The 24,284-nt window shown below is 49.6% G+C and overlaps 1 protein-coding gene across 4 annotated transcripts in view; it reads left to right on the forward strand.

Annotated features, from left to right (window-relative positions):
* Positions 1 to 24,284, forward strand: part of CORO2A (coronin 2A) — a 65,884-nt gene that overhangs the window by 5,075 nt on the left and 36,525 nt on the right. The window contains exon 1 of one of the 4 annotated variants that reach the window (XM_060409276.1): positions 4,221 to 11,069. The exons of the other annotated variants lie outside the window; for them this stretch is intronic. The gene's annotated coding sequence lies outside the window, so the exon portion shown is untranslated. Of the gene's footprint in view, positions 1 to 4,220; positions 11,070 to 24,284 lie in introns of those variants that run through there. 4 annotated transcript variants of the gene reach the window in all.

Raw genomic sequence — 24,284 nt, forward strand, 5'->3', positions numbered from 1 at the left:
CCGACTCTTTGTGACCCCATGGACTGCAGCACACCAGGCCTCCCTGTCCATCACCAGCTCCCGGAGTTTACTCAAACTCATGTCCATTGAGTCAGTGATGCCATCCAACCATCTCATCCCCTTCTCCTCCTGCCTTCAATCATTCCCAGCATGAGGTCGTTTCAAATGAGTTGGTTCTTGGCATAAGGTGGCCAAAGTATTGGAGTTTCAGCTTCAGCATCAGTCCTTCCAATGAATATTCAGGACTGATTTCCTTTAGGATGGACTGGTTGGATCTCCTTGCAATCCAAGGGATTCTCAAGAGTCTTCTCCAACACCACAGTTCAAAAGTATTCATCTTCTGCACTCAGCTTTCTTTATAGTCCAACTCTCACATCCATACATGACTACTGGAAAACCCATAGCTTTGACTAGATGGACCTTTATTGGCAAAGTAATGTCTCTGCTTTTCAATATGCTGTCTAGGTTGGTCATAACTTTTCTTCCAGGGAGCAAGCGTCTTAATTTCATGGCTGCATAACTTTTCTTCCAAGGAGCAAGCATCTTTTAATTTCATGGCTGCAGTCACCATCTGCAGTGATTTTGGAGACCCCCAAAATTAAGTCTGTCACTGTTTCCATTGCTTCCACATCAATTTGCCATGAAGTAATGGGACCAAATGCCATGATCTTCGTTTTCTGAATGTTGAACTTTAAGCCAACTTTTTCACTCTCCTCTTTCACTTTCATCAAGAGGCTCTTTAGTTCCTCTTCACTTTCTACCATAAGGGTGGTGTTATCTGCATATCTGAGGTTATTGATATTTCTCCTGGCAATCTTAATTCCAGCTTGTGCTTCATCCAGTCCAGCATTTCTCATGATATACTCTGCATATAAGTCAAATAAGCAGGGTGACAATATACAGCCTTGACAATTTGGAACCAGTCTGTTGTTCCATGTCCAGTTCTAACTGTTGCTTCTTGAACTACATACAGATTTCTCAGGAGGCAGGTCACATGGTCTGGTATTCCCATCTCTTTAAGAATTTTCCACAATTTGTTGTAATCCACACAGTCTAAGGCTTTGGCAGATTCAACAAGGCAGAAGTAGATGTTTTTCTGGAACTCTCTTGCTTTTTCAATGAGCCAATGAATGTTGGCAATTGGATCTCTGGTTCCTCTGCCTTTTCTAAATCCAGCTTGAACATTTGGAAGTTCACGGTTCATGTACTGTTGAAGCCTGGCTTGGAGAATTTTGAGCATTACTTTGCTAGCGTGTGAGATGAGTGCAGTTGTGCAGTAGTTTGAACATTCTTTGGCATTGCCTTTCTTTGGGATTGGATGAAAACTGACCTTTTTCAGTCCTGTGACTACTGCTGAGTTTTCCAAATTTGCTGGCATATTGAGTGCAGCACTTTCACAGCATCATCTTTTAGGATTCGAAATAACTCAACTGGAATTCTATCACCTCCACTATCTTTGTTCCTAGTGATGCTTCCTAAGACCCACATGGCTTCATATTCCAGGATGTCTGGCTCTAAGTGAGTGATCACACCATCGTGATTATCTGGGTCGTGAAGATCTTTTTACAGTTCTTCTTTGTATTCTTGCCACTTCTTTTTAATATCTTCTGCTCCTGTTAGGTCCATACAGTTTCTGTCCTTTATTGAGCCCATCTTTGCATGAAATGTTCCCTTGGTATCTCTAATTTTCTTGAAGAGGTCTCTAGTCTTTCCCATTCTATTGTTTTCCTCTATTTCTTTGCACCGATCACTAAGGAAGGCTTTCTTCTCTCTCCTTGCTATTCTTTGGAACTCTGCATTCACATGGGTATATCTTTTCTTTTCTCCTTTGCCTTTCTCTTCTCTTCTTTTCACAACTATTTGTAAGGCCTCCTCAGAAAGCATTTTGCCTTTTTGCATTTCTTTTTCCTGGGGATGGTCTTGATCCCTCCGTCAATAGTTCTTTGTCACGAACCTCCATCCATAGTTCTTCAGGTACTCTGTCTATCATATCTAATCCCTTGAACCTATTTCTCACTTCCGCTGTATATCGTAAGGGATTTGATTTGGGTCATATCTGAATGGTCTAGTGATTTTCTCTACTTTCTTCAGTTTAAGTCTGAATTTGGCAATAAGGAGTTCCTAATCTGAGCCACAGTCAGTTCCCAGTCTTGTTTTTGCTGACTGTATAGAGCTTCTCCATCTTTGGCTGCAAAGAATATAATAGATCTGATTTTGGTATTAACAAATACTTAATAGCACCTCTTTTGTTTCAGGCACCATCTAAGATTTTAACTGGCCCAGTCAATCTTCAAAACAATCTATAGAATAGTTACTATTACTTATTATTTTTAATGGGTGTATTATATTATATATGAATTATGTCTCAATGAAGTTAATTTGCCAAGAAAGTATATTTGTTTTTTCTGTTATAAATACTTGATGATAATAGAGAATTTAGAAAAAAAGAGAGGAAAAACAAAATAAATCACTCAGTCTTCTCTTTTTATCTCAGATAATCAATATAAATATTTTAGTCATGTCTACTTTATCTCTTTTTCTACTGTCATCCCCATTTCACAGATAAGGACACTAAGGTCCAGAGTGGTTGGGTAGCTTGACTGGGGTCATACATTTGGACCCATATCATCTGACTCCAGTGTTCAGGGTCTTAATCACTGAGCTACATTGCCTGTAGGCAAACTAGAATGTCCATTGGTAAGTTCTATTGAGAGACACGGCCCCCACTCACCCCACCCCCAGCATCATTTCACAGACAAGGAAGTTAAGGCCCAGTGAAAGGTGAGGCCTTGTTTAATTAGCATCTCTCAGCCAGCTGGAAGCCAGATATGTGCAATCTCATTCTAAGAAGAAACTGGGAGCTGAGGATTTGTAGGGTTGATGTGACAGCTGCTTCCAGCATGGCCTTGAGCCCAGAGCTTGCAGGGGGCTGGCAGGTGCCATGACCTTCGCATACAGAGTGCTGGGCATTTCCAGGGCAGCCAGTCTTCCCTGCGCCCAAGAGTCTCAGCCCTCCCGCAGGCCTTGCTGGGAGGTGACCGGGGTAGGGAGGGAGAGTTGGGACCTTGCCAAGCCTGCAGGCCCCCTGGGAGTTGTCTCTGGTACTCTGACTGTGCATTTGTCTCTGGCGCTAGTGCCAGCAAACTCCCCGGGCCGCCTGCTGCCAGGGATGCAGCCCTGGCTTCCCATCCCAGCACCGCCACTGGGGGAGCTTCAGGCCGGGATCCTTCTCTCCCCACCTGCAGGACGAAGGAAATGGAGATGGAAAGTTCTGGCACAGGGCATAGCGCATGGAAGAGCTCAGTGGAGAGCTAACTGCTCTTGCTGTTCCTAGGGCTACCCCAGGGCGTTGGCCCAGGCTGGGGGACTAAGCCTTCCCAGCCAGAGCCCCCTCCTAGTGCTCCCCTTCACACCTGCTTGGCCAGGGAAGCCTATCCAGTGCAAGAGGAGATGGAAATGAACCCCAAGCAGAGGCTTGGAGTCTAAGATGGCAAAGCAGCAAGGAACACAGTGGAGCAAAGGAGCCTTCTGAAGAGGCAGACCTGTCCTGGCCAATGACATGCTCTGTAGGCAGGTCCTGTCCCTTCTTTATACCCCTTGTCCTCTTCTGTAAAGTGGGGAGGGCATTTCCTGCCTTAATAATCGCAACCATCGTCATTCCATCTATTGAGAGCTGTTATCCTTCAGCAGCCACTATTGAGGTTTTACTGTGTCTGGGGAGTAAGAATGGTAATAAACCAGACCCATCAATGCCTTCAAGGGCGCGCATTCTGATGAGGGGCTCAGTTCAGATAGGGAAACCCCAGAGCTATGGGCCCTCAAGGAGGAGTATCTAACGCAGCCTGGGGAGGCCGGTAGAGTGGGGAGGCTGCCTGGAGGAAGTGATGCTTGGGCCAGGTTGTTAGTAGGATTTGAAGTTGGCCAAACTCTGAAGGGGAGAGAAGCAAGAAAGGTCAATGGGTAAATTGCCCCACCTCTGAGCCTCAGTCTCCTCATCTGTAAAATGGGGATAATAAACACCTGCTTTGCTTAATGAGTACTGTGGTTATGAGTTCCAAAACTGGACAGAGAGCACGCAAACACTCAATGAACTATGAATGCCAGGCACCTGTTCTCTGTTGTTTACTGTGCTATCTTAAGTCCCCAGGGCTTAGGGAAATATCAAGGCAGCATCTGAGTCCAGGAGAACATTCGGTCTGTTCTGAAAGTTCTGTGGTCAAGCCCAGCAGGGACAGACAGCCACCATTCACCTCATACCCCTTGATTTAAGAGTTCTAGAGTGTTTCTGTGCTGGGGTGTGGCTGTGCTTTGAGGAGGCCCCAAGGGCGACTGCGATCCAGTCACAGTCCTGTCCTGAGGAAGGGGGGCAGGTGTCCCTCGGAACCTCTCAGGCCATAAGCACTGCACCCTGCTAGAGGCTGGGCACCCAGGCCAGGCCTCAGGGACCTGACCAAGGGGTGCTGTAGGGACCTGCCAGGTGAAGGGATGGAGAGGATGGGGGGGGCACCATGAGGTCACCAGGAAGAAACCAGCTTGTGTAGTGAGAGGTCTGCAAATTTGTCTCACCTGGAAAATCAAGGAAGAGAGCAGTGTACGGAGTGAGCCCATTTTGGTTTGAATATGAAGAAAGACTAGATCTACACACTCGTAAATACAGAAAAATTTTCAGACCGACACACATCAAGCTGGTTAATTATCACTAGATGGCAAAATTTTGTTTCCTTTTTTCTGCATTTTGAATTTTTTTGTGATAGACGTTTTATTTCTGTGAAGAGATGGCTGTATGTAATGTGTGCTGAAATGGAATGTCGATGGTGTAGTCATCCAGCCAGGCTCCTGTCGCCAGGCTGGAGGGTTAAGGAGGCACCCACAGTATGGTAAAGCCTGGAGAATGGATCCTCAGTGCTGGTCTTCCAGAACAATTGAGGGTGGGGGCCAGGGATGGCTTGATGTAGGTGTCACACAGGAGGAGAGGTCTCCGGGGGTCTTCAGAGTAGTTCCAGTGGCTCTCTTTTGGGACAAAGACTAAAAGTTTAGGTAAGGAGTCAGCATTATGACTAACTGCCCAAACCCAGGGACCCCGGGCAACATCAGCAGAAGCATAGAGTCAGATCCAGAGAAGTGAGGGTCCTGCTGGAGTTTGGGCCACCACCACCCCCCCCGCCCCACTTCCCCCCTTCAAGTGGGACTGGGCCAGCTGCAAGTGGTCCAGAGGCCGCCAGCCTGGGGAGGAGCCTGTGCTTTCAGATTCCGTGATGCTTCAGGCTTCTGCCTCAGTGTGCCAGACCCCAGAAGACCCTTCATCCTCAGTGATATGCATTCTCAGTCTTTGGTCCCTGGGACTCTCACAAACTGTCCCACCTCTTTGCAAAGAGAATAGAAAAATCGAGCTACTGTGCTATTTCATGGAGAAGGCAATGGCACCCCACTCCAGTACTCCTGCCTGGAAAATCCCATGGACGGAGGAGCCTGGTGGGCTGCAGTCCATGGGGTCGCTAAAAGTCAGACACAACTGAATGACTTCACTTTCACTTTTCATTTTCATGCATTGGAGAAGGAAATGGCAACCCACTCCAGTGTTCTTGCCTGGAGAATCCCAGGGATGGGAGAGCATGGTGGGCTGCCATCTATGGGGTCGCACAGAGTCGGACACGACTGAAACGACTTAGCAGCAGCAGCAGTGCTATTTCATGGAATGCAGAGCACCTCCTCTTATAAGATATACCACTATTTTATAATCCATTAGGAAGAAAAAGGGCAAGCAACTAAACCATAAGCTTCATCCCAGTTTCAGAGATGTTAAAAACTGTGTGTCTTAGAATCAGTTAAATACAATATGTGACCAGCCCCTACCTAGATTCTTAATTTACTATATATACACTCATTTAATATGTGCAGCAACCTTGTAGCTAGATATTCTTGGCCTCTTTCTACAGATGAGGAAACCAGGGCCCAGCGAAGTGGCTTGCAAGATCACACAATCAGCCAGCTAGCCAGCTAGCATTTGAACCCTGTTTTCACTGGATTCCACCACTTTCTCCTAATCCAACTCCACAAAGACCAGCTCCTGAGCTCTGACTCTTGGGAATAATGTTCAGCAGCGTAAACGTATTGTCAGTGCAGAAATGCCCTGGTGGACTGGCTGTTAAATGCCAGGTGCTGTGAGTAATGGGGGGCCTGGAGGAGGGCTGAGGAGCTCATGGACAGGAAGGAGGCTTGAGAGCTTGCTGGCTGAGTCATTAATCTCATCCTTGTTATGACCATTTCCAAGTGTAGGTTGGCCCATGGCCTGCCCTGGAGAGAGACTGCAGAGGCCTGTCCCACACAGATAATCCTACAGCCTCACCTAGACTGGCCACTCATTCATTCCCTAAATAAGTAATTCTTCAATTGAGTTAGTTGAACAAGACCTTTGTTCATGTATTGATCACTTTCCACATCACACAGCTCAGTGCTAGGGATATCAAACAGAGCCAAACAGATAACCTGGGGGTTGCCCCAGTGAGCTCATAGATCTAAGGAGAGTTTGGCAGTACCCAGAGAGTCCCGCAAAACCTGGAAAAGAGAGGGCAGATGGAGCAAGCAGAGAGGAGAAACGTGCCTAGTCCAGGATCACTGCAGAAGGCTGTTCTAAGGGAAGGACTTTTGAGCTGAAATCTGAAAGATAAGCAGGGGAGTAGCCAGGTGAGGGTGGAACAGGAGAATGGAACATTCTAGATCAGAGAAACAGCCTGTGCAAAAGCCCTGAGGCTGAAGGAAATGGACTGTTGAGGAATTCAAAGCCCCAAGTGTCTGTAGCTCAGATCCCTGACCAAGGTGAATCTGGAGAGGCAGAGTGGGCCAGACCCTTCAGGCCTCGCAGCGGTGGCCACGGAGTGGCGTGAGCAGATTTCCATCTTTTTTTTTTTTCGGTTGGGCCTTGTCTTGGTTGTGGCACACAGGCTCTCTAGTTGTGTCACGCGGGCTTTATTTGCCCTGTGGCATATCGGATCTTAGTTTCCCGACCAGGGCTCAAACCCATGTCCCTTGCATTGGAAGGCAGATTCTTAAACCACTGAATCACCAGGGAAGTTTGAATTTCCATCTTTTGAAAAGATCAGGGGCCAGGTGTTTGGTATCCAAGACTATGTGACCAGGTAAGAACACGGTGGTAGCTGTGGGGATGGTAGCCAGTGTGGATGGTTTAAGAGATGTTTAGGAAATAGAGGAGGGAAGGGTGAATGATGGATTGGCTTTAGATACAAGGAGAAAGAGGCTTCCCAGATGGCTTAGTGTTAAAGAATCCACCTGCCAACGCAGGATAAGTGGGTTGGATCCCTGGTCAGAATGATCCCCTGGAGGAGGAAACAGCAACCCACTCCAGTGTTCCTGCCTGGAGAATCCCATGGGCAGAGGAGCCCATGGGCAGAGGAGCCTAGCAAGCTACAGTCCACAGAGTCACTGAGAGTCATATACCACTGAGCGACTGCGCACACACGCACGTGGAGGACACCGCTGGGATCTCACTTGCCCACTGTGCCTTTCGCAAGGCCTGACTCACAGAGGGAGGGGTGCTGGGGGGAGACAGGCAGTAGCGGAAAAGGATCTCACCCTGCGGGTTTTCATCTGTTTTTCGTCTATTTTTTTCCCCAAAGGGTTTAGATATCCTGGTTCTTCCAGCATCAGGGTTTTGCCAGATGATAATGAGAGAAGTCAGGAGGAAGAAAGATTTCATGGTGTTCTTAAGAGTGAGACGACAGACCACAGAGCTGGCTGGAAGAGAGAGTGAAGAGAGAATAGGCAGGTTGGGGAGAGAAGGTGGAGGAAGCCAGTGATGGAAGTTCTCACGGGGGAAAGTGTCTGCAGTGGGTGAAGCCTGGCCTGCTGTCCTGGGTTGCTGGGACAAGGAATGGGCGTCACGGTATGCAAATATCACATGGCCCAGACACCATCCTACAAGCTGGCCTTTCAAAAAACTGGAGCCAAGCCTGAGGGATTATGTTGTCCTGGAGAGGGGTCTCTGGTCCAAAGCTCTCCTCGAGCCTGAACCTGTTTTTATTGATCCATCAGGGGTGATGACAGAGGGTAGGTCACATCTGGAAGTGCCAGTAAGCTGGAAGCGGGGAGGGCGTGGTCAGCAAGGGGTGCTTGAACTAGTGACTCTGTAAGCGGGTCGGACTTTTCAGTCGTGGGGCTCGTCTCGTCTGAAGTTACACAGCTGAGAAGTGACTCCCTGGTGTGGTTTTCTATGCTGTGGATTCCAGATTTCAGAGGGTGATCCCTTTCACTTATCTTGCTCTCGAACTGAGAACATGACACTACTTAGTCTGCATCTTGGGAGGATAGTCAGAGCCAGCTAGGGGATGGCTGGCACTGAATGTGGGAAGACTTCCTGGAAGAAAAAGCATCTAAGCTGGGCCTTGTAGCAGCTGGACACACAGAGTGGTAAGGAGGGAGATGTTGGCAAAGGAACAGCAGAAGCCAAGGGCTGGCACGGGAAGCACACTGAGCCTGTTTGGGATGTGGTGAACGTACAGTCTGGTCTGGCTCAATCTAAAGGGAATAGTATCAGATGCTGGCCAGACACCAAGGGCAGAGAGGTGGGAGCAGCCTACCCTGGCAGGAAGGAATGTTTTATCACTGACATTGTTTAGAACTGTAGGCACATCATGATAATGAAGCCAGGCTTTTTGTTGATTTTATTATTGTTTTTAAGTTCTCTTACTTTCTGCACCCAGCTGACTGCTCAGCTCCCTACTGCCTTTGTCTCCCCGACCCCCTCCCCACCCCCAGCTTCCCCTTCACAGCAGGAGGGAAGAGAGCCCTAGAGACAGGAGCAGGATTCTAGCCAATGCCTCAGAAGGCCCAGGATACGTGCCTACAAATGCCCACCACCTTACCAGGCCTGGGTTGGCACACCCTGGGGACCACTGTGCTGCAGAACTCCAGGTCCTATGGTGTCCTGGGCTGCAGTTGGTGGTCAGAGGCAGAATGCTTGAGCTCTAAGGGCACCCCAGATCTCACCCTCTCAAACAGAGCCTTCCAGAGTAATAAGGACAGTAGTAATACCTTTTGGGGTTACTTCCCCATATAGAGATGTTGCCAGGACCGCATCACTCAGACAACAGCTGAACCTGATTAGTCCCATTTCACAGATAACAAAACTGAGGCTTCAGAGTGACTCTCAGAACCATGGCTTACTGAGACATCATGTCCTCCATCCTGGTAGCACTTGTAACCTTTGCTGAGATGCACATCTCCCTGCCGCCCAGCAGGTGATCTTACGTCACAAGAGAGGCAGCCCCAAGGGTGAGAGGTCAAGGAGCTGCCTATGGCCCAGTAAGAGAGGCTGGAAGGGGCTGACTGTGGCCAGAACAGAGAGGTATTAGCATCAAGAACTAGAGATTTGCAATCCCTCTGGGATTGGCCACTGACCAGCCTGGTGACCTTGGACCAGTTATAGCCCTTCCTGGGTCTTTGTCTCTTCACCTGCAAAATGAGGAGTTAAACTGGTTTATCTCTACCATCCCTTGCAGCCTGAATATCTTCTCTGAGCGTCTCCCTGTTTTCTATTCTGGTGGCATCCAAGACAATGTACGCAAAATGCTCAGTGCGGTGCAGGAAAAAATATTATCTAAACAAGAAGATAATTCAAGTTTGCCACCATTTGCCAGGTGTAGACACACTGACCCCCTCTCCAGGAAGGGGTCAGGCAGCCTCATGTCTCATGTCTCCAGAAGTCCCTGAGAAAGGGGTGATAAGGATACCCCACTCTTTAGTTCATTTTAGGCGGTTATCTCAACTAATTAACCTGGTCCGTCAATTCAGGTCAATCTAGATTAATTAATCCAGATTGGATTTGTAGATTATATTGACTAGTTTTAGCTAAACTAACCCTCAATAAATGGGCAATGATTTTTAAAGATTCCTACCAGGACACTGAATTGTTAGTAATTCTGATAATGCTAGTGCATTAGGATAAGAGAATGGGAGAATGAATTGGATTTTTAGCACAATCATTTCATCACCCACAAGGAAAGGGAAAAAAAAAACCATGAGACAAGAAGTTAGTCCAAGATTTTTTGAGGGGGAGGACACTATTTGAAGTAGAGATTTAGTCACTCTGGTTAATATTAAATCTTGCCTCTTGTATAGATTGTACCTTATGTCTGTTAGTGATGGTTAAGTGGATAAGTGTTAGTCATTCAGTCATGTCCAACTCTTTGGGACCCCATGGACTATAGCTTGCCAGCCTTCTCTGTTCATGGAATTCTCCAGGCAAGAATACTGGAGTGAGTAACCATTCCCTTCTCCAGGGGATCTTCCCTACCCAGGGGTCGAACCTGCATCTCCCACATTGCAGGCAGATTCTTAACCATCTGAGTTACAGGGAAGCCCATGTTTACTTGTATGTAATATATTTGGGTGGGTGAGCTCAATCTTTTTCCCTTTGAAAGTAGTAAATGATCAAAACATTTTGGGTGCCACTGCTCTAACTTCCTGGTCTTTTCATTGCTGCTGCCACTTCTGACACACCACCACGTTTGTGATCATCCTTTGTTTGAGTGGAATTCGATTTCTTCATTTTTCTTCCCGTGCCAGGGGCAGAGACTCCGAGACTACCTCTGGGCCTGCAGAGCCCAGCATAAGGGTCTGTCTCCAACTAGGAACTTAGAAAATATGAGTTGAGTTGATGTGCTTTGGTTTACCCTTCATGCTCTGCTGGACTTTCTAGCAGCAAAGACTTGGGGTCTGTCTCCTCTCCTTATCCCAAGGAGCCCCATCTCCCTCAGTCTGAACCTCACTCTGGAGAAAGACAGCCCACCTTCCAAAGGGCTGAGCCTTGGGAGACCCTAGCTAGGGGATATGACCCTCGGCCTCACAATTAGAAGACCTTCTTCCCCAGCTATCCTTGGAATTTGTTCCTTCAAGAACAGCAACACAGATAAGGAATAAAATATTTGACACTGTATCCGGACGCAGGATCAAAGGAAACTTTGTTCTGCATCTTAGAGGACTCTCCTAGGCTTAAGGGCTGGAGACCTGGATCCCGTTCCTGGTTCTGCCCTGTGTGGGTGGCCCTGGGCACAGTAAGTCAGTTTCCCTGTCTGTACCTCATCATCTCTGTGGGGTCTGGCCAGTTCTGCTTCTCTGAGATGCAAAGTCTGGAATATTTTTGGAAACCTGCTCTGCTGAGTGGTTCTTAGCCTCCATCTGGAGGGTTTGGCTATGATCCTTCCAAACTGGGTGAGAGATGGGGACAGCTTGGAGCATTACTGGGAGGTAACCAAAATGGGGAGATGGGAAACTGAGTCACACAAGAAACTCCCCAAGCTGGAGCAGAGCCACCCCGGGGACAGGTGATCTCTGGAAGGGTCACTGTGGGGCAGAGAAACGGATGTGGTTGGTGGGGCTCCAGGGATGGAGACAGGGCCGCGGAGGAAACTGTGGATTTCCGCTCCGTAAAAGGAGGAAGTCTAACTGTTGAGTTCTTCTGTCCCCGGAAGGGGTGAGCTTCTCTACAGTAGAATGGGGCAAGCCTAGATCTGCAGACTTTTCAGATGGAATGGCGTGGAAAAGGAGAGCAGAGAGCTGGGCTGCGTGCCCCTCTGGGTCCCTGACCCTGGGCAGTTCTGGGATGCTGTTTCTTGCCTCCAGATGTAATAAGATCACTTGACAGAGGGAGTTAGTGGGCCTGGCTAAGAATTAGATTAGATAAGAATTAGAGCTTTAGATTCGAAAGCTTTGCTGAAGGTGGGGGATGGGCGCAAGGCTTCCTCTGTTTTCCTCCAGTTAAGGAGATTTTCCTGGCTCTGAGCACAGATGACCCCTCCCATCCCTGGATCTTTAGGTCTTTAGCTGTCGCCTCTTTGAAGAGAAAAGGAACATGGGCTGTTTGTGCTTCTGGTTTAATCTGTAAGCCCTGTTCAAAGTCCTGACTCATTTTTGCTAAATGTTCATTTCAATCCATTAATACAGGTAAACAGTTTAAAACCATGCCTCCTCATGGTGAGTAGTCAATAGAAGTTATTACTTATTTTTTAAACTTTTTTTTTAATTGAGTATAGGCATCTTAAAATATTTTATTAGTTTCACGTGTACCACATTGTGATTCAATATCTTTATATAGATTATACACCAGTATAAAAAAATAATGGCCAGCCATTAAAAAATAACGGGTATATTTTCCTGTGCTGTGCAATATATCCCTGGTGCTTATTTATGTTATCCATAGTAGTTTGTGTCTCTTAATCCCGTGCCCCACCTCCCCATTCCCTCTCCCCACTGGAAATCACTAGCTTGTTCTCTCTGTCTGTGAATCTGTTTCTGTTTTGTTATATACATTCTTGGGTTTTAGCATAGTACTCTCAATCTGTCCCACGGTGTAGCTGCTGTTACTTATTTTGAATTCATCTTGCACTCAACTGAGCGACTAGCACTTTTTTGGTGGCTCAGACTACCGGTAAAGAAACTGCCTGCAATGAAGGAGGCCCAGGTTCGATCCCTGGGTTGGGAAGATCCCCTGGAGTAGGAAATGGCAACCCACTCCAGTATTCTTGCCTGGAGAAATTCCATGGACAGAGGAGCCTGGCAGGCTACAGTCCATGGGGTCTCAAAGAGTTGGACACGACTTAATGACTGACTAACTACCGTGTGCCAGGCAGTACTGTAAGTGCTTGTCAGATATGAATTCATTCACTAATTACCACACCACCCCGTTTTATAGACGGAAAACCTGGGGTCTAGAGAGATTGACTAACCTGTCCAAGGTCTTCCAGCTGGTTTGAGGAGGTGCTAATGTTCAAGCCCAGTAGGCGGGCTCCTGACCGTGTCTGTAACCACTGCTCTGCCACCTCTCAACATGGTCAAGTCATATAATAAACAAACACCTTTGCCTCTGTTCTCCCTCCAGTGCTTCCCTAAAGTCTTAGGAGGGTCTCAGGCAGGGATGCACGTTCGCATTTCATGGCTGGGGCACTGGGGCCCAGAGAGGGACAATGACTTGAGCAGGGTCACACAGCAAATGACAGCAGAGCAGACTGGAGCCCAAGCCCTGGTCTCAGTAACTGTGTACCTTCCCTGCACAGAGCAGGGCTCCAGCCGAAGCCCTGGGGGAGATTTGCTGGTCACTGAGGGCACTGCTCCCTCAAGGGGCCCCTTCCTTCACCATGAGGAGCAGAGCCAGCTCCACAGAGAGGGCCAGCAAGCCAGAGGGAGGTCAGTGGAAGATCCACCTTCTTCCTGGGAGCAGGGTGAGGCTGTCCTGAAGGCACCTGCCTGGTAGAGTGGTGAGGCTCGTCCCCCATAGGGCCCCTTCTGCGGAGGCCTAGGCAGAGGAGGCCCTGACTAGCCCGGAATGAAAGGGTGAGGGGGGACCCAACCTGTCCTGCACCCCCCAAAGTCACACCAGGGACCAACTGTAAGGACGAAGTTCAGGGAGGGTTGAAAGAAGCAGGAGCTCCCTGGGAAAACAAGCATGGAAGCAGAGGGCAGAGACAGTGGAGGAGTGCAGGAGAGCTGGGCAGTCTAGTATGGGGCTGCTGTTTCTTTTTATCTTTTTCTTTATTGTGGTAAAATACACAAAACATCAAATGTATCGTTTTAACCATTTTTAAGTGTACTGTTCTGTGTCATGAAGCACATTCATTTTGACTGCCCGTAGCCTGCTCTGGCGGAGAAGGCAGTGACAACCCACTCCGGTACTCTTGCCTGGAAAATCCCATGGACAGAGGAGCCTGGTGGGCTGCAGTCCATGGGGTCGCAAAGAGTCGGTCACGACTGACCGAATTCACTTTCACTTTTCACTTTCATGCATTGGAGAAGGAAATGGAAACCCACTCCAGTGTTCTTGCCTGGAGGATCCCAGGGACAGCAGAGCCTGGTGGGCTGCTGTCTGTGGGGTCGCACAGAGTCAGACATGACCGAAGCAACTTAGCAGCAGCAGCAGCAGCCTGCTCTGGGGCTTCCCAGGTGGCGCTGGTGGTAGGGAATCCCTCTGCTAATGCAGGAGACAAGAGGTGCAGGTTCGATCCCTGTGTTGGGAAGATCCCCCTGGAGGAGGGCATGGCAACCCACTCCAGTATTGCTGCCTGGAGACTCCCATGGACAGAGGGGCTTGATGAGCTTACAGTCCATAGGGTTCCACAGAGTCAGACACGACTGAAGCAACTTAGCACGCCTGCACTCACAGCCTACTCTATTCGTTTGTTTGGTTTTGATTTTATTTTTAATGTTTTCTTTTTTGTTTTGTGTTCTATTCTTGAATGGTTTGCTTCCATGTGGGGATGAAAAGTGAGCGCTCGGTGCCAAACTATCATGCTTAGCAAAGGGACCATAGGTAGGACACTAACGCAGTTTGCCCTGGGTCAGGTACTGTTCTAAGGCAATATGAATAGATAAATGCATGGAATCCTTATGATTCCCCTATAAGGTAGTTTTTGGTTTTGACCCTAGTCTACAGTTAAGGAAACTGAAACGCAGAGAGGTTTTGGATCTTCCTTACATCCCTCACTGCTCTTGTCTGTGCCCACTGGTTCATTGAGGCCTCACTGTGTGCCAAGGCTAGGGTCTCCGTCCCACTGCTTGCCTCATCTCACAGCAGCCTGGCTGTTGGGAGGTGCCGGGCAGCGCCGAGACACAGGGAAGGTGAGTTGGGTTGGTGGCCAGGTCTCTGACTCTGAAGCCAGTGTCTTGACCACCTGCCCTTGATGCCTGTTATTCAGATAGCTGTTCGGAAGCTGTCATGAGAACACCTGTCCAATTCTTGATGCTGGCCTGAACTGCATTTGTGTATTGAAAGAAAGCCCAGGACCACGGCCTCCAGTAGCCCCGAGTTAGGACGTGGCTGTGTGCTCACAGAGTCGTTGGAGGTCAGGTTCCCCCCGCCTTTTTTTTTTTTTTAAATAATTTTTTGTTGTGGACCATTTTTTTAATGTCTTTATTGAATTTGTTACAATACTGCTTCTGTTTTATGTCTTGGTTTTTTGGCGAGAGGGCATGTGGGATCTTAGCTCCCCAACCAGGGATCAGACCTGCACCCTGTGCCTTGGAAGGCCAAGTTTCAACCACTGGACCACCAGGGAGGTCCCCTCCTCCTTGTGTAACCTCAGGAAAGTGCCTCCATCGCTCCCAGCTGAGTGCGGCTTGCTCCATCCAGGAAGTGGGGCTAGTTCTCCCCACCCCAAGGTGGTTGTGAGGAGTGAATTAAACAGTGAATGGGAAGGGCTCTGTAAATCACAGAGCAGGGCTGTAAAGCTGTGGCTCTCACAGTGGTCCCTGAACCAACTGCATCAGTGCTGCCTGGGAACTTGCTGGAAGTGCAGGATTCTCAGGATCCACCCCAGACTTGCTGAATCAGAAACTCAAGGATGGGCCCAGCAGTCTGGGTAGTAATCAGCTTTCCAGGAAACCCTGATGTGCTCTCAAGTCTGAGAACCACTGTAAGAGAGATCGGTCTTTGATGCGGGGCTCGGGCTTCTCATTGCGATGTCGTCTTCTCTCACTGCAGGCCCGCGGGTTCTAGGCCTCTGGGTTTCAGTAACTGTAGCACGTAGGTTCAGTTTCTCCGTGGCCCTTGGGATCTTCCTGGAACAGGGATTGAACCTGTGTCCTCTGTGCTGGCAGATGGACTCTCAGCTACTGGACCACCAGGGAAATGTTGTGTCTGACTCTGTGCGACCCCAGAGACAGCAGCCCACCAGGCTGCCCCCGTCCCTGGGGTTCTCCAGGCAAGAACACTGGAGTGGGTTGCCATTTCCTTCTCTGGAGAGATTCTTACAAAGTGTAAATGAGATACTGTCACAGAGTCAGTCCGGGAGCAGAAGGGCCTCCTCAGCCAGAGGTGCTGACATCTCTCCTCTACTCTTTGTCCTACACTGGATCTCCCACCCTCCTTCCCTCCCTGGCCTGCAGGACCAGCCTGAACAGATGAGGGCAGAGTCCAGGGAGGCTAGAAATGGGGAGAAGGCCTCACCATCCTCTCCTGGTGTCTGTTGCAGACAGTGCCTGGGGAATTGATTAAGGCTGTGCAGGGGCATTTATCTCCAGGTGGATAAGCAAGTGGGGGAGAAACAGGTAGGAATTTCTCATCACCCTCCTGTGTGTGTGTGGCTTGACCAAGAAATGAAATATTGGGCTGCCCAGGCTCAGGCAGGAGCAGGCAGCCCTCAGTCATACCTGGGGACTTTTTCCACAGGGAGATGGGTTGAATGATGAAAGGAAGCTATTTTTCTGATTTAAAACTCTAGCTGCTGAGAAGTGGCCCAGGAATGGACCTGGAGGCAGGGTCTCCTGACTCAGTGTTTAAGGTCTGGGGGGTGGCAGCGGGGCAGTCAGGCCTTGACCCCTGGTCAACTTTCTGCCAGCTCTTCCCTGGTCAGCGAGGCTCCTCTCCTCCTGAGTCCAGATAAGGAAGGCCTCAGAATCCTCCTCATCTCAATGTGCTCCACAGCCCCTCCAGCAGATAGGAGCTGGGCATGGAACGAACCCACTTATTTCTTCCCCGAACACAGCCCGTAGTTGAGGAAAGAAAATTCTTGCCCTCCTAATCTGCCTCAGCCCCAACAGGCCACACCTTGGTTACAGACTTTGACACCTGACCCCCCTGGACTCAAGTGCCAGCTCAGCGGGTGCTCAGCGCCTCACCCATGGCCGTCATTCAGTCAGTTGGTCGCTCAGTCATGTCTGACTCTTTGTCACCCCATGGACTGTAGCCCACCAGGCTCCTCCTCTGTCCATGGAATTCTCCAGGCAAGAGTGCTGGAGTGGGTTCCCATTTCTTTCTCCAGGGGATCTTCCCAACCCGGGATCAAGCCCGCATCTCTTGCGTCAGCAGGCGGATTCTCCACCACTGCGCAACCTAGGAAGCCCTTAGTCCTCATTGCTCCTCTGCATTTGCTCAGGCCCCAGCTGAACTGGGCCCTTGGGTGCCCAGAAAATGCCTTTGCCTGCCCATCCCCCCACCGTGAGTCCCTTGCTCTGCCTTCACTTAGCCCTCCCCCTGCAGTGCTGGCCCTGCTCTGTCCTGGGCTTACTCTGCTCAGCCTTGAAGGCTGAGATCAAACAGAGCCTCCTGGTGGTCTTCACCCACTCATTGGGTTTCAGTCTCCCTACTGCCCTGAACTGAGCTTACTGGCCTTTCCCTTCAAGTCTGGGCTCCCAGGGGATAAGGATTATTCCTGCCCTATAGCATCTGGTGCAGGCAGGGCTCAGAGACAGTCTCAGGGATGCTACCTGGACTCACTCTGGGCCCCAGGTCCCTGCAGCTGGGCAGGGTGATGTGTGGGTCCACTGACAACAGAGGTTAGGCTCCCTGGCTGGGTGCCCATCCCAGGGCTGCTTCAGCCCTCCCCTAGGGTCACCCTGGGGCTCTGAATGAGGCATTTTCCCTCTCTGGGTCTCAGTGTCCCCCTCTGTCCAAAGACAGATCCTGAGGCTGTGCCAGAGAGTGGATAGTTGAGCAGGAAGTGAAGCTACCAGATTTTCAACCTCCAGGAGGCATCTTTAAAAAGTCTCTGTGACCCTTGTCTCTCGAAACTCCCAGATAAGGAAATTGTGGGGCAATAAATCTTTGTGGAGTTTTGGTCGGGGCCTGGTCAGGGGGAATAGACGGGAAGAAGCTCTGCTCTGTTTCTCCAGAGGTCAAGGTAGGAACAGCTCTGGGGGCTGGGGTGGCTGCCAGGCTCACAGTCCCACTGTCCTTGCGGCCCCGGGGTCTGGCGCCTGCAGGCTGCAGAACCCTCAACGAATGGTTCTAACAGGTGGGTAGGGCAGAGGCATTACCATTTTATGAGTAGACAAACAGAACCCAAGAGGGCACAAGTTTGTCCAAGGTCATGTAGCAAATTGGCATCAGAATTAGGACTCTCCAACCTGACCAGCAAACCTCCTGTGGAAGTGACAGGCCCAGTCCCTGGCTCCTAGTACCCAGAGAGAGGGTGTTCAGGAGAGGCCTGTGTTCAGAAGAGCAGCTAGCGCAGTCTCCTCCTGGGTACCTGCTTGTGGGGTCTAGCCTGTGGATGGCCAAAGCTGAAGGGAGAGGACCATCTGGGCTTGGATGGCTTGGATGAAAGAGGGAAGGAACACAGGGAACAGGACAGGAGAATGGAATGAAACATCCATCAGCTGAGCTTCTGCTTAGTACTGAAGCCAAGCAGGACCCTGTGAGGCCCCCCGCGTCTCACAAAAAGCCTTTCTGGCTCTCCCATTTCTTCTTTGTAGGATAAAGGCTTCAGTCTCCTAGATCTTCCCAGAGTTCCAAAGGGCAGATGCAAAAAGCTATTAATTAGGGAAATAAGGAATTCAGAAACAAAGGAGAAACGATCAAGAAACGAGAGTGCAGTGGTTTAGACTCCCAGCTCCCAATGCAGGGGGCCTGGGTTCGATCCCTGGTAAGGGAATTAGATCACGGGGGCCACATGCCTCACCTACAAATCCCGCAAGCCACAATGAAGATCGGAGATCCTGCGTTCAGTAATTAAGACCTGCCACAGCCAAATAAATATTTAAAAACAGAAAAATTAGCTGTCATGTAGCTAAAGCAGGATCCGAGTTCCTCCTCAAGGGATATCTATAACAATGCCTTGTGCTCTTCTGTGGGAACTAAGGCCCCCACCCAGGGGGAGGATGGAATCTTCAGGCTGGACCCAAGATTCCTGGAACACCTCCCTGTTACCTCACCACCAGTCAATCAGAAAAAAGTCACACACCTTTCAGCCCTCACCCCAAAATTTTCCTATTAAAAACTTCTCCCCCAAAACCATCGGGGAGTTTGGGATTTTTGAGCATGAGCACCTTGCTTGGCCCTGCAGTGGAACTTTCTCTCTTCCAAACTCCAGTGTTTCCGTACTTTGCATTGGTTTGGCCTCACCATGAACTTGTGTCCAATTACAGTACCAGACATGGGCAAGGCATTTTACATCTGTTACCTCCTTTAATCCTAGATAAGGCCCCGTGAGGGAGACGTGTGTGTTAGTCACTCAGTCATGTCCAACTCTTTGCGATCCCATTGACTGTGGCCCACCAGGCTCCTCTGTCCATAGAATTCTCCAGGCAAGAATACTGGAGAGGGTTGCCATTCCCTTCTCCAGGGGATCTTCCCAAACCAGGGATCAAACCAGAGTCTCTCACATTGCAGGCAGACCCTGAGACAAATGGGGATCCAGGATTTGAACCAGGTGCCTCCTCTTCCCCTCCCTGAGTATCAGGATGGGGGACCTCATGGGCTAGAGAGACTGCCCAGGCCTTGGAGCTTGGGAGGCTCCCTGGGGGCAGTCCTATTTGAGACATCCCAGGAAGGTGGAATGAGAGGAGGGGGCATCCTAGGAACCCAGCTGAGGGCCAACCTTGGCATTACCTGGGCTGACTTGGGTCTAGGCCGAGAGAAGGGGTGTGAGCAAAGATAGGGTGTCTGGGAAAGCCAACACTTTGAGAGGAGCTCAGATAAACCAGTGTGGCTCAAAGGGCAGTGTGTGGAGCAGAGGGGAACGCTATCAGGAAATGAGCAGGGGCCTCAAAACGCAAGTCTAGCAGAGGGCTTTTTCCTGAGGACAGAGGTGATCTGTGAGGCAGGGGTAGGGGGAACTCTTATGGGAGATGACAGGGTTAGGGTCAGGGCAGAGTAGGAGGCCTGGGCTGGGGTGGAGGAGAAACAGAGTCAATGAGAAAAAAGGCTGACCAGGCCTTGCACAGCTTAAGCAAAGGGTCAAGAGCAAGGGCCCCATGGGGCCAGGAGGCTGGGTCATCTCAGGAGATACCCTGCTCCTCCTCAGGCCCAGGGACCTGGCTCTGGGCAGTGTCAGATGTCCGGAGGAGGCACTCGCTCAGGCATAATCTCATCAAAAGGAAAAAGGCATTCTTGGCTCTCTCGGACTCAATCTGTATTTCCTGTGGGCCTGCAGGGAGGCATCTGTGTGGACCAGAAGGACCGTAGAGCTGGAGGAGGGGTGACAAAGACAGGTGGGAGGGTAGTCGAGGCAGAGAGAACCCGGGACAGGACTGTGTCTGCATGCTGGCTGCAGGGCTCCTCAGCCTCCGCTGCTGTTGAACCCAGGCAGCTGGTGAGGGAATCGTCCCCAGGCAGCATCTTTCAGCTTTCCGGCCTGGGCTGTGCCCGTGTGAAAGTGAAAGTGTTAGTAACTCGGTGTCTGACTCTGCAGCCCCATGAACTGTAGTCCTGCCAGGTTCCTCTGTCCATGGAATTCTCCTGGCAAGAATACTGGGGTGGGCTGCCATTCCCTTCTCCAGGGGATCTTCCCTACCTAGGGATCAAACCTGGGTCTCCTGCACTGCAGGCAGATGCGTTACCGCTGAACCACACCAGGGAAGCCCTGGCTGTGCCCATGGAGAGAACCAAAGGGCTTCCTCTGCCCTTCCACCCTCCTCTCCCACTCCCACCAAGACCCTCGGTCCCCTCAGTGCAGGGGTGAACTAGGCTGCTGGCCTCTGCTACCAGACCCATGTCGATGTGCCCAATGCACAGTGAGGCCAGACATACCGAGAAGTCAGAATTTGGAGCAGAGAAAGGGGCAAGCAAGGAGAATGGGTGGTCCTTGCTCAAAAGACCCAAACTCCCTAGTGGTGTTTGGGGAAAAGTTTTTATAGGCAACATTTAGGGTGAGGGCTTCAGGGTGTGTGACTTTTTTCTGATTGGTTGGTGGTGAGGCAATTGAGTGGTGTTCCAAGAATCTTGTGCTCAGCCTAAAAGTTGGTTCATCTAGGTGGGGGAGCCTTAGTTCCTGTAGGAGAGCTCAAAGATATATTGTTATGTATATCCCTTAAGGATGCACCAGAACTCTGCTTTACCACTGTGCTATTGTTTGACTGCCTCTCCTCTCTTTCTGCATTCCCTCACCTCCAAGATTAGTAAGTGTTTGAATCTGCCCTTTGGAGCTAAGGGGAAGTCTAGGAGGCTGCAGGCTTTTGTACCCTAGAGAGCGCCGCCAGAGACATGCACGAATATATGCGTTTCCTCTCCAGGTTCTTCTGGATCCACAGGGGCTGTTAGTTTTTTATGTGGCTCATCAATGTGATGATTACTGAGGGTCAGAATTCTGCACCTAGCAGGCTGCTTTGCCCTTTCTGATTTGGGATTTTTACTCACATCCCCAAAATGCTGGGCCCTCAGCAAGTCCCTGTCATGTACTAAATCACATTTTGTTGTTCAGTCTCTCAGTCGTGTCCGACTCTTTGTGACTCCATGGACTGCAGCACGCCAGGCTTCCCTGTCCTTCACCGTCTCCTGGAGTTTGCCCAAGTTCATGTCTGTTGAATCGGTGATGCCATCCCACCATCTCATCCTCTGTCGTCACCTTCTCCTCCTGCTTTTGATCTTTCCCAGCATCAGAGTCTTTTCCAGTGAGTCAGTTCTTCGCATCAGGTGAATAGTCTCAATTTGCACATCTGCCAGCCAAGATAAATTCCAGTAAGAATAATTCTGGGAGGTTTGTAGGACTGGTGTCTCCTCTCTCCTTTTGACCTTTCCCGAATTCTTCCAGTTGGTAGTAGTTTGTTAGTTCCACGTTCCTTACCAGGACCTCCTGTTTAAGACAACTCATGCAAGTGGTTACTATGGTACCCAGCCAGTGTGGGCGGTTTCAGTCAATGGTTCCCCTAACATTCACAGCAAACATCTGTTGGGAACAATGTGCGCTGGCATTGGCCCATGTACTCTATGGATTATTTCTTCTAATTGTCAGGGCAGCCCCGCAGCAGAGTGTGGACCCAGGACCAAACTCCTAGGTTCTGGATTCCAGCTCACCTGTTTACTTGCTGCATGATTTGGGGCACGTTACTTAACCTATCTGTGCCCCAGTTTTCTCATCTGTAATAATATAGTGATAATAATGTTGCTCTGGGTCCCCTTCCAGAGCCCAAGAGAGTGGGCTCTTGTCTAACACTCAAAAATTAATTGTCCAAGCAAACACATGTGCTGAGAAAGCAGAAGACTTTATTGGAAAGGGGCACCTGAGGGGAGAGCGGTGGGGTGAGGGAACCCAGGAGAACTGCTCTGCCACACGGATGGCAGTCTCAGGTTTTATGGTAATGGTTACGTTCTGGGTTGTCTCCGGGCAGTCATCTTCCTTATGGCCATATTTGGTCTGACTCAAGGTCCTTCCTGGTGTCACGTGCATCTCTCAGCCAAGATGGAAACCAAATGTCCAAAGGTTTCTGGGAGGTTGGTAGGATATATTAGAGACTGGCGTCTGCGCCCTCCTTTGGCCCCTCCTGATTTCTTCAGTCTGGAGATAGCATGTTCCTTATTGGGCCCTCCTGTTGTGAGATAACTATTGCAAATGGTCAATATTATGCCTGGCTAGGGAGGGCAGCTTCAGTCAATAGCTCCCTAACAGCTATACTTACCTGGTGAGGATCAAGTTAGTACCTGGAACATACTCCACATACAGTAAGTCATGTGTTAGCTGTTATTTGTTATTATCCTTGATTTTACTAGTGAGAAATAGACATGTTAAGTAACTGGCCCCAGGTCACAAAGGCACAGTGGACGTGTTCTGTGGTTACATTGTTCAGTTGGTACCTGGTAGCCGTGTGTGACTGCTGAGCAATTGAAATGTTGCTGGTGCAACTGAGGAGCCAATTTTTATTTTAATTGATTTTAACTTTAATTTAGAACCCATGTGTGATTAGAGACTCCCATGTTGGACAGAGCTGGTGCCTGGGTCCCTTAATGGATGATTTAAGTGAGTCTGATGTGCATTCAAAATTGCAAACCACTGCCCTGTGCTTTCGCATCCTGTTAAGATTGTGGCATCTCATCCTTTCCTGCTCTCAGCCACATCCCTGAGAAGTACACATAGGTGGAGAACAGTGACTGAACTGCCCCCTTACCCCAGTCCTCAACCCTTGGACTGGCACAGAATAAGCACTAAGTCAGTAGTGGACAAATCTGCTGATTGAATTAAATTGTTCCCTGATGCTCAGTGGTAAAGAACCTGCCTGCCAATGCAGGTGACTCAGGTTCCATCCCTGGGTCGGAAAGATCCCCTGGAGAAGAAAATGGCAACCCACTCCAGTATTCTTGCCTGGGAAATCCCATGGACAGAGGAGTGCCAAAGAGTGGGAACACAACTGAGTATACAGCATGTATGCATATTCACCTCTCTTTACAGACCTTGGGACTTACCTGGTGGCTCAGACAGTAAAGCATCTGCCTACAATGCGGGAGACCAGTGTTCAATCCCTGGGTTGGGAAGATCTCCTGGAGAAGGAAATAGCAACCCACTCCAGTATTCTTGCCTGGAAAATCCCATGGATGGAGGAGCCTGGTAGACTACAGTCTATGGAGTTGCAAAGAGTTGGACACGACTGAGCGACTTCACTTTCACTTTACAGACCTTGGCTTCTTTTGCTTTGAGATGTTCTGTTCTTTGATTCAGTATGATGGGCTCTTTAAGAAGTTGTTCTGGAGCCTTCTGTCTCATAGGCAAGTTGTCAGAGTCAAGGCTTCTCATGATTTATGGTAGAATTGTTGCATGTGAATAGGATAAAAGTTTTCTGGAGGCCTCTACGGAGGGTGGCAAGGTGACCAACTTCCCTGTTTGTCCAAAAGTTTCCTGATTTTAGCACTGAGAGTCCTGCATCCCAGGAATACCCACCCCATACCCCAACCTAGACAAACCAGAACAATTGGTGTCCCTGCTTCTGTGGGGAGCAACAAGGACTCTCCTTGCTTCAAAAGAGGGAAGAAAACTAAGCCCGTGGGGTGAGACCCTGAGGTCCCAGTTCCCTGGATTCTGCCCCACCCCCACCCCACCCCCCATCACTTCAGACCCTGTCACTGGCCTGTTGTAGGCAAAAATAAAGACACCTAGTGCCAAGAAGTGACAGCTAAGCCAGGGCCTGACTTCAGAAGTAGCTGAGACCTGTGGTTTCTTCTTTCTGCCTGGTAACAAAGGAGGGCTCCATGGTTAGGCAGAGACCTGTCTTGACAGCAAGAGGGGGTCTTGACCTCAACTGGGCCTTGGCTTCCTGAACCAGATCTCTTACCCAGTCCTGGGGATGGGGGATCTGAGAGGGTGAATTAGAAAGGAATTAGAGAGTGAACTAGAAACTTCCTGTCAAGTTTAAGGTCAAAGCCCAGATCAAAATAAATTCTGTGATGGAAAGCTGACTTGAACCCATGTGCTGGGATTCCAACCCAGCCAAAACTCAATATATGGGACTTGAACCCAGTCAAAACCCATGGTCTTCCAACTGCGATCACAGGCCTGGTTTCAGAGCCAAAGGAAGCTCAGGTTCTTGATGTCTCATCTCAGAAAGAATTCTGTGAGAGACAAACTGATAGGTGA

The sequence above is a fragment of the Ovis aries genome, chromosome 2 (assembly GCF_016772045.2).
Source record: "Ovis aries strain OAR_USU_Benz2616 breed Rambouillet chromosome 2, ARS-UI_Ramb_v3.0, whole genome shotgun sequence".
Classification (NCBI taxonomy): domain Eukaryota; kingdom Metazoa; phylum Chordata; class Mammalia; order Artiodactyla; family Bovidae; genus Ovis; species Ovis aries.